Source organism: Apteryx mantelli, chromosome 3 (assembly GCF_036417845.1).
Source record: "Apteryx mantelli isolate bAptMan1 chromosome 3, bAptMan1.hap1, whole genome shotgun sequence".
Classification (NCBI taxonomy): domain Eukaryota; kingdom Metazoa; phylum Chordata; class Aves; order Apterygiformes; family Apterygidae; genus Apteryx; species Apteryx mantelli.
This window is the reverse complement of record NC_089980.1, coordinates 127,590,791-127,600,461: the sequence shown is the minus strand read 5'-3', so window position 1 is coordinate 127,600,461 and position 9,671 is coordinate 127,590,791. Positions and strand designations below refer to the sequence as shown.

Here is a 9,671-nt window from a genome sequence, read left to right as displayed (position 1 = left end):
GAAGGATGCAGTCTGACCAGTTCCTTAACTGGAAGGCAGCAGACACTGGGCAGGAGGAAATGCCTTTGATGCCTTTTCTCTTCCAGGGCATAGGAAAATTAAAACCAGTGAACTCAAGGAGGCGTTAGCTGCTGCCTCACATATTAGGTTTGCAGGCTAAATCTTGTTTCCTTAGGCTTCCAGATTTCTCTCAGTCACTGTTTCTCCTGTCACATTGTTTCTTCTGTCATATACTCAATGCTTGTGCTTGCCCTTTGGAAAAAAATACAGTCCAGCACTTCATCAGTACAATAATTATTTCAGGCTTCACTGTTAGACATAGCTGAGCAAGTGTGAGGCACAGAGAAGTGAATGGAAGTCTTCTTGATTTCAGTAAGCTTTGAATGAGGTATTTTTCCTTGATGAGCCCTGTTTCTTCTTCTTCTTTCACTCACTTTGGTATTTAATGTGCGTGTGAGTGCATGTGACTGTGTGCTTGTGATCTCCACCTCCTGGACTGTTAGTGCTGAGAAGGATACAAATTTGGGAGATAAACTCTAAAGACATCATCGATGAAGCATTGAAGCCAATTTCATGTTTTAATCCTGCATAAATTGTTCTGGAACACAGCCCACATTTATGATGTGTGAGAGAATAGAAAAATAATGGGATTACTCAGAAGTTTCAGATGATTATAAACATATGGTGCAGGACAGTACAAGAACAAAACATTCTGAGGGAAATATCATCAGTAAATGAAAGGTTAATAATGGAAAAAGTAAGTTTGGAACCTCATATGTGGCCTATTATCAAACACTACTGACATGAAAGAATTCCTGCAGAACTGTTAAAAGTGGACAGCTAGTAGTTTAATGATTGTAACAAGAAAACTTTAAGGCATTGGAAAGGAAACTATATGATTATAAAAGAAATCATCACATATTTAAGTCTCCTATGAAAAATGGTAGTTTTGTGCCTGGGGTTCCGGACTGGGACTCAGATCTTGATTTATTTCCCAGTTCTGCTACAGATTTCCTCTGTGACCTTGGGCCAGTTACTTTTGGAGAAACATGTTAAGGCTCCTAAATGAGTCCCTCTTTCAAAAGGGGCATAGCATCAGATTCATGAAGGAACAAGCGTGTGCTAATGCTGACTGTAGCCATGGCCACCCCCAAAGTGACAGTGTGCTGTCCCATCACTTTTTGATTCTGTACCCTGGGGGAAATGGCTGTCTTCTGAATGCCTGTGGAAAATGAGCAGGAAATGGTATGGAAGGGATCAGCTGCTGTCTGACTGTCTGCAGGTACTACTGAGCAGGCAGCCTTGGGAGCATGCTGCCTCTCATGGCTTCAAGCTTCTGCTAAATTCTCAGCAGTGACTCAGCTCTGGGAGAGGTTCTTGTGTGATTCCTGGCTCCTAGGCACATTAAGCTTTGCAGGCAGGAGATACCTGTGGTGACCTGGTCAGTACACTTACCATGTAAAAGACAGGGGCTCCTGGCTCTTGGATGTCCTGCTTGGTTCAGAAGAGAAGGAACAAGGAACAACCATCTCACCTGAGGACAAATGATTTGGATGTGGGAAGACTTCCACCTGGCTCCCTGCCCACTCCTCATCTGAGAGTTCAAACCGACATCCCCAAAGTCCAAAAGAAGTGGAAAGAAAGAGGGGCAGGGCAGGGGCATGGGGCCTCACTTCCTCCCCAGTTTGTTAAAGTTGAACTGTAGTAAAACCTAGAGCTCCTCTTCTCTTGCTGAGGTCCTCAGGCTTCAGTAACAGGATTAGGAATGAAGTAAGTGATTATTTGTTTGCCAGTGAAGGAATTAGCTTCCTAAGAAATCTTACATAGTAACCAAGCAAGGTTGTAAACCAACCAACCAATCAACCAAGTGGTATAAACTTGAAGGACCTAAGTGCTGTTGCCTCCAGACTTCAGAGAGTTTTGAAAAATGGACCTTATTCTTGTTCCCAGCCTGTGAAGTATGAATAGCAATAGTAGAATACTCTTTGTCTCCCTCATCCTATATTAGTTCATTGTGTACATAGTCTCACAATATGAAATAGGAATGTAAGAAGTAATAAACCTATAATATAGGTAGGGGAGACAAGGATGAATGTTCACTCTAGCTTTCCATATGCTATAACACTGATAAAAGGATCTTACAGGCATTTCTTTCTCCGCCTTAATATGTAGTATGGCCATAATTCAGAAACTGCTTTGGACAGGATTCACAAACTGCTGTGTCTGTGTAAAGTCAGCTGAAAGTAAATAACATACTTTCCGCTTCAGTGTCTTGGATATCTCCATTTGCCATGGTTTGTTTCTTTCTGCATGGAAGTATATGAAGCTTAAGGTATGTGGTAGATTACAAAGATGAAGACTATTAGGTTCTTGAGAATCAAAAATATCTTAGCAGAGAATGTCTCTTAAAACTATATGTTTTGTTGTCAGTGGTTTTGGCATAAGCAAAGGATCTATACAAAACGTATAAAAATGTAGGGTAAAGGTATATGCTTGTCATTCAAAATGGAATATTTTAGCAATCAATGATATTTGTTGACAGGAGTGCGAAAGTACACAGGCATTCAGAAACATCAAGGAAAATGTGTTTTACACTTTGACTAAAATGTTTTCAACCTGTGAGTCTTCACCTATACCTACTGCCTTCTCAGCAAGGCCAAGAAAGGCTGAGCTCACTGCTAGCTGAGCTTGATGTACTAAAGGAAAACTACTGTGAGTATTGACAGTTGCAAATTTACATTTCATCAAAGTCATTTGACCCTTCTGGGTGAGAGTGGAAACAATTTTACATATACAAGTAGCTAAAGTTAACAGGTTAGGTTCCATATTCATAAAAGAAATAGAAAGTTTCTGTCACTGTGACCTTCTGTATCTGCTTTTATAATCAATGTGATCAAAGCAGTCCTTGTGTCATGGGACAGAATTCCCTTCTGGAATATTTCCACAGGACTGGAGACAGCTGTTACCAAAACATATTTTTAAAAGCTGCAGGAAATCAGTCTGTAACTGATGCTTTTCTCAAGTTTAAGTCTTGAAAGAATCTTTCTGTTTCCTGTAAGGAAATGCCTCTTTTCATTTGATGTATCTGGTTGTAGAGGAGAATCCTTTCAATGTTAGACTATCACTGATATTTGTCTGAAATTGCTTTGCTCAAAATATCTGTTTCTAAATCTGTATGAAACTCATGAAGTTCAACAAAGGCAAGTGCAGGGTCCTGCACCTGGGGAGGAATAACCCCATGCAGCATTACAGGTTGGGGGTTGACCTGCTGGAAGGCAGCTCTGTGGAGAAGGACCTGGGAGTGCTGGTGGACACCAAGCTGACCATGAGGCAGCAATGTGCCCTTGTGGCCAAGAAGGCCAATGGTGTCCTGGGGTGCATGAAGAAGAGTGTTGCCAGCAGGTCGAGGGAGGTGATCCTGCCCCTCTACTCAGCCCTGGGGAGGCCACATCTGGAGTACTGTGTCCAGTTCTGGGCTCCCCAGTACAAGAGAGACATGGAGCTACTGGAGCAAGTGCAGCGAAGGGCCACAAAGATGATTAGGGGACTGGAGCATCTCTCTTATGAGGAAAGGCTGGGAGAGCTGGGCCTGTTTAGTATGTAGAAGAGAAGACTGAGAGGGGATCTTATCATTGTCTACAAATATCTTAAGGGAGGTTGTCAAGAGGATGAGACCAGACTCTTTTCAGTGGTGCCCAGCAACAGGACGCGAGGCAATGGGCACAAACTGAAACACAGACGCTTCCATCTGAACATGAGGAAAAACTTCACTGTGAGGATGACAGAGCACTGGCACAGGTTGCCCCGAGAGGTGGTAGAGTCTCCTTCTCTGGAGATATTCAAAACCCACCTGGACGCGATCCTGTACAATGTGTTCTAGGTGACTCTGCTTGAGCAGGGGGGTTGGACTAGATGATCTCCAGAGATCCCTTCCAACCTCAACCATTCTGTGATTCTGCGATTCTGTTGGCTACTGTATTTGTCCATGACAAACTGTGATTGAGCCATAAGCTTCTAGGCCAAGGAGGCCATTATGATCACCTAGTCTGACCTTAGGCATAACACACACCACATATTTTCACTCAGGGATTTCCGCAGAGAGCCTGTTTCTTCTGGTTATGTTCATCCTCCACAGGGACAGATTTACTGTCACTACTAGGACTACAAACACAAGGGAAGGACTACAAACACAAGGAAAGCATCTGAGTGACAATGGTGGCCCCTTCTGAAAATCACGGCTGTGCACCATCCTGGTCCTCCATTCTTATTTCTGGAAGAGCTACTAGTCCCAGGTCATTTTCCCTTTATTCTTTCTTCTGAACAATTCACTGTCTGTACATCTAATTACCCAGCAGCACCATAGGAACTGAGGATACTCAAAACACTGGTTCTGTGTTAGGGTTTTACAACACAGCCAATAACCGGTATCATCCAAGCATCAGACTGTGGCGAGATACACTAATGTGGTTCCGGGGAATTGAGGTGTAGAGAAATCATATAGACTGCAAAGAAGCACAGGTTCCCTGCCTGCAGACTGGCCATCTCTTTTCACAGCTCAGTGAAACTTCATCTCTTTCTTCTACTGTTGGCAGTACATTGCTATTCCTCACTGCTGCAGTTAGGAGGTAAATGATGATCCTTCAAACAGATCTCTGCAGAGTTTTGCTCCATGCTTCACTGAAGCATAAAATGTGGTGCACATTGCTGTGTTTTCTTCCAGGCAGACAAATGCATACCCTTCCCACCGCAGAATCTCACATCTGTGGGAACTCTGAAGAGGGTTTTCTAGTCTAAAAAGCTTTGTGCCCCAAAACTGCACACCAGAACCTATTTGTAGTGACCAGTGTTCAGAGTTATTGGCCCTATGAACCATTTCACAGGCTGTTGAGCATCCCCGCCAGTACAATGAACACCTACTATTTTCACATCTCCTTGCATCTCCTCCACTACCTTCACACTCTGAATAACCCAAATGGGCACTGGACCATTTGCATCCACTTTTACATTTTTGTGACAATCCAGAGAAGAAAGATCACCATAGCCAGTTTTGTTTCCTTTATTATTAATCTCTCTAAATCCATGATCTGAGGTGCTAAATACAGTAACTATGTCTTTAATTTGACCTGATGGGTAGAAATATCTGAGGATCTTTCAGCATCCCCTAGTAAGAAGTGCCTACTGCACACTTATTTTCTGTTTATGAGAGGTATAAATCACATTTATTTTAGTCCTGTTTCTAAATTTTAATTTATTTGATTCAGGAGGACCGAGGAGCTATCCTTTCTGTCAAATTTAAATAAATTAAGTTTGTTCATAGATTCATTCATTTCATAGACATTTCAGAGACACGTAAATTCCCCTAATAAGGGAATATATTGCAGGTTCTTTTAAAAAAAGAATGGGAAATAGTTTTAAGTGGTTTAACTGTGATCAGTCTGTGGGTCTACATGATTGAGGGAAATATCCATCTTATTCTGTTTTTAAATGAAGATTTTGCCTCTCAGAGAAACAAGATTTTGACATCTCAGGAGATTTTAAAGATTTTGCCTCTTGGAAAGATATCCTTTGGTCAAGAACAAGCTTTTGGCCTTAGTTCAGATTATATCACAGTGTTTAACAGGTCAAATTCACTGATTTCGATCCAAAATAAAACTAATTAATTCATAAGGTTTTTGTGGTTTGATTGTTTGTTTGTTTTCCAGTTCTGTAACTGTGATATGAAAGCGAGGGTAGAGATTTTGGTTAATGTCAGTAGGAGCCAATTAGGTAAAAGAGAATGCCACATTTTAAGAGGTGCCTTACATTCATTTTAGAAATCTGAATAGCTTTCAAAGCTAATTGTTCCTGAAGGAGGCATACTAACTGCCACAGGTCCTCTTCCTGTATTTATTAATGTTTTCTTTAAAAATGGAGTACTTTTGCCCTTTTGTTTTTGATGTGCTCAGTACTTAAATAGTAGAGCAGTAAAGACTACAAAGCAAATGAAATTATCTGTGACTAATATGCTAATCCAGGGTGCTGGAATTTCTTGTGTATGATTTGATCTGTTGAACAACATTCTGACTGCAGACACTGCATCTCTGTGCTTTTCATTTGAATCTATTTCTGAGATATACCATTTCTGTAAAGGTTAGTGTATGTGGGAAAAAGGTATTTGCAGTTTTTCATTCCGATTTCACCTAATAACTCTTTTTCAACACTGCGTTTAGAATGAGGAAACATTAATAAATGCAAAAGAGTGAAAAAATATTGCAATAGAAGAGAAAAAACACAAATAAGATTAGAAAGAGTAACCCTACAAACACTAAAGAGAGAGACTTTAGCAGATAAATATATGCAGTTTATAGAATTTGTTTTTTTCCAAATTTTCACAGTTCTCTAAAGATTCCTAAAATGTATCTGATTTAAAGCTTCCCTTTAGAGCAAAGAGTTCCCTATTTGTACTTACACATTTTTTTTTACAGGACAGGCAATGGGACCCACACAACATGAATTTTAGGTACTTACTGAACCAGTCCTCCTAAAGTAAGCAATTAAGTTACCTGTTTCATCTGTAGGGACAAGTTTCCTTTAAACTCAATGGAGTGAGATCTTGTATTTATATGGATAAGATAGTGTCCTCTTTCAGGTCTCAGAGATATAGGTCTGTTCTTTATGATGACTTTTTGGTTGAATGACAGTTCTCTAAGGAGTGCATTTTAGGGAGTCCTGCCTCAGTGCTTAGCAAAATAAGAGTCCAATATATTCTTAAACTTTCTCCTAGTGTATTAGTCTGAGGTGATTCTGTCCTTCTTAGACTTTGTTTCCGAGGCAACATCAAGCTGACTGTTATATGACACATGGCACATTCTACTTTATTGTGAATAGAGGGACAGCCTTGTATTCTGGCCAGGGAATAGGTGACCATTTAAGCAGATTGGAATGGTGCAACAGAGCTTTTCAGCTTTTCTACTTGCTGAGCAGAAAAAATATACCTATTTTTTATGAAAAATAAAGGATATCTGCAGATGTAAACTAGTCCTAAAAGAAGTGCTTCAAAGAAATGGAGGTGGAAAGAAAAAGATCACAGGGATTCCTTTAGGAATAAGAAGAAAAACTGCTTGGTTGGGTTGGGTCAAATAATACTTCAGCCAGATGCTATGTTACATGAGTTTCAGATGCTCTGCCCCCTCCCACCCCCACTAGACCCTTCAGACCTGGAATGGCCAAGTGAGCATGGGTACCACATGGATGGATGGGCAGCACATGGATGATATTTAGATGTCTAAGGATGTGTACGGAAAAAAACAAGCTCAGTAAGGTGCTATGCTAACCGGTAGAAGACTCTAATGTAGGGAACATATTAACTCCCTGTGCTCTCAGAGACATTTATGCACCTTACTCTTCAGTCTTTTGAAAACCTATTTCCAATTAGGCTTCATAACTCTGGGCCCTTTCCAGGATGTAGAAATCTATACTAAGTCTTTGTCACAAAAATACAGCCAAGAAGGTGGATTTGGTACTATCAGAGTTTAAAACATCCATATTGTGGGATGTTCATGTTCAGTTCCTGCCGGTGATGGAGAGGATTTGAAACTATGTTCTAACCTTTAAGTTAAATAGCACTCCAGGGAAGAAAGTTCTGTCAAATCCTATTGAAACTCCACTTTTTATGAAACACTGAGCTAGTGAAAGAAAATAAGAAGATGAATTCCTAGCTCTATGATTTAGGTACTCAGATGGAAAAGAAGAAGACAACGTACTGCATTCTCCAAAGAATATTGCATACAGGAACTGAAATATGAGTTTCTACTCTATTTAGGTGCATATCCTGGTGCACTGAGCACACTACTTATACTGGGTTTAGGCAAAGGAACACTTAACCTGTGGGTATTGCTGTGCTGTATGTAAGAGCTAGTCCTATGGATGATCAGTCATGGTTAGCTGGAGATAGGGCCAGTCATGCCTTTAGGCCTGTGCTGAAAACAAAACACTTTAGGATTAGGCAGTAGCTTGGTAGCGGGAGGGTAATTCTGGTATGACGTAAATGATGTAGGTACCAACAGCCTTCTCTAACTTTAGCAGTGAAGAGAAGGTTCATCTAGTTAAATGTAAACACCTATATCACAGATGCTTTCTGTGAATATATATGAACAGATCACCTAGACTTGATTCATAATTAGTGGAATGAAACCTGAATCTCTGGAAGACAACTCAGTTCATTCTGGAGTAGTCAGCATAAGAAGACTAACTCTCAAAAAGTGTCTGTTTCTACCCATTGACTAGGAAGAGAACCAAAGAGAATTAGCTTTCGATTGGTACATTGCAGTTGTCCACAACTAGGTGAGATGAATTCTTCTCTGAGTTCCTAGGGTTGAAGGATAGAAAAGGAAAGACTATGGGACATGAGGAAAGATCTTGCAAACTCTTGGGTTAAGGAGGGAGAGGGTTGTTCTTAACTTTCAGAAACTTAGAAGGATACAGATAGTCATAGATAGGTCCTTACTGTGAGAACAGAAGGACCAGCTGGGATATGGTTTTCCATGGAAGGACGTTATTGAAAAAGAAAAAAATATACACCTTCCCTCTGTCACTCTGCCCTTGTCTCTGAGCTTGACTGTCCTTCCAAATAGAAGGTATGACTACCATCTGTTCTCACAAGAGTGAGAAAGTAATTTTTAACTGCATTTGGACAAAAAAAAAAAGTGAACAGTGAAAAGCAACTTGTTGCAGCTGATCAGAAAGCTTAAGATGCACTGATTTGTGCTGAGGCATCTTATCACTGACTGGAAATGACCCAAATTGTACCAGTAATGAGTTTGGAGATGATGTATCAAATACAGGGAAGTCCACAGGAATTACTAGCCTATCTCAATAAGATGTTCTTGAAAAACCTCATAGGAACTTATCTGCCTCTGCTGTATATAAATCTGTCACAAAGATTTCTGTGCTCATCAACGGGCCTGTATATGAAAGAAAGAGGTCACAATATGTGATTTTCTAGATGCTTTTCTCTGCCTGATTCATGTACCTCTGAAATGCTATACATGATTTGTTCATTGTGTGGAGGTACTGTATTACATTAAGGATATGCTTTGTGTGTTCAACCAAAGGGGTTAAGTCCTGTCCTCTGTTGCACACAACAGCTTCAGTGAAAAGTTTTGGATAAAAGCTGGTATTATTTATTTCTGAAACCAGAGCAATCATAAATGTCCCATAGGTATAAACAAGCATTTTGCAAATATATGAGCAACACTACAATAGATACACGGTTTGTCTGGACAATAAAGAGTATGAGAAGTATTATATCCAGTGTCCACTTCTCCTGCAGTCTTTGTAGTATGTCCCCCTTCTTCTTACTTTTTGCTTAGCTAATATATATTTTGAATTTGTACAATGGGGATTCTGACTGCTAAGAGTGCTCTAAGCAATTCTCATTGGCAAAACATCCAAGGAAAAATACAGTGGAAGAGTGATTAATCTTGTGGGCTTTACATGCCCCCTGGTGGAAAAGTTCTTCTGTGTAGCCGTAAGGATTTTATGCAAAAACATCTCTGTAAACAGATGTGTGGTTTATGAAACATATCTGAGTTTCATTCTCATTTGAGGTACTGCACTATTATCAGTGTATATCCCATGAATAAGAACGCACAAGATCCCAAGTTCCAATGAGCACCTGGACTCATTTAAGT

General features: G+C 40.2%; 1 long non-coding RNA gene across 1 annotated transcript in view; it reads right to left on the bottom strand.

Moving 5' to 3' along the window:
- Nucleotides 1–514: 514 nt before the first annotated feature.
- LOC136991693 (uncharacterized) overlaps nt 515–9,671 on the bottom strand; it is a 51,769-nt gene continuing 42,612 nt past the window's right edge. Inside the window, exon 4 of the long non-coding RNA XR_010883913.1 lies at nt 515–598. This is a non-coding gene — a long non-coding RNA (uncharacterized lncRNA). The remainder of the gene's footprint in view (nt 599–9,671) is intronic.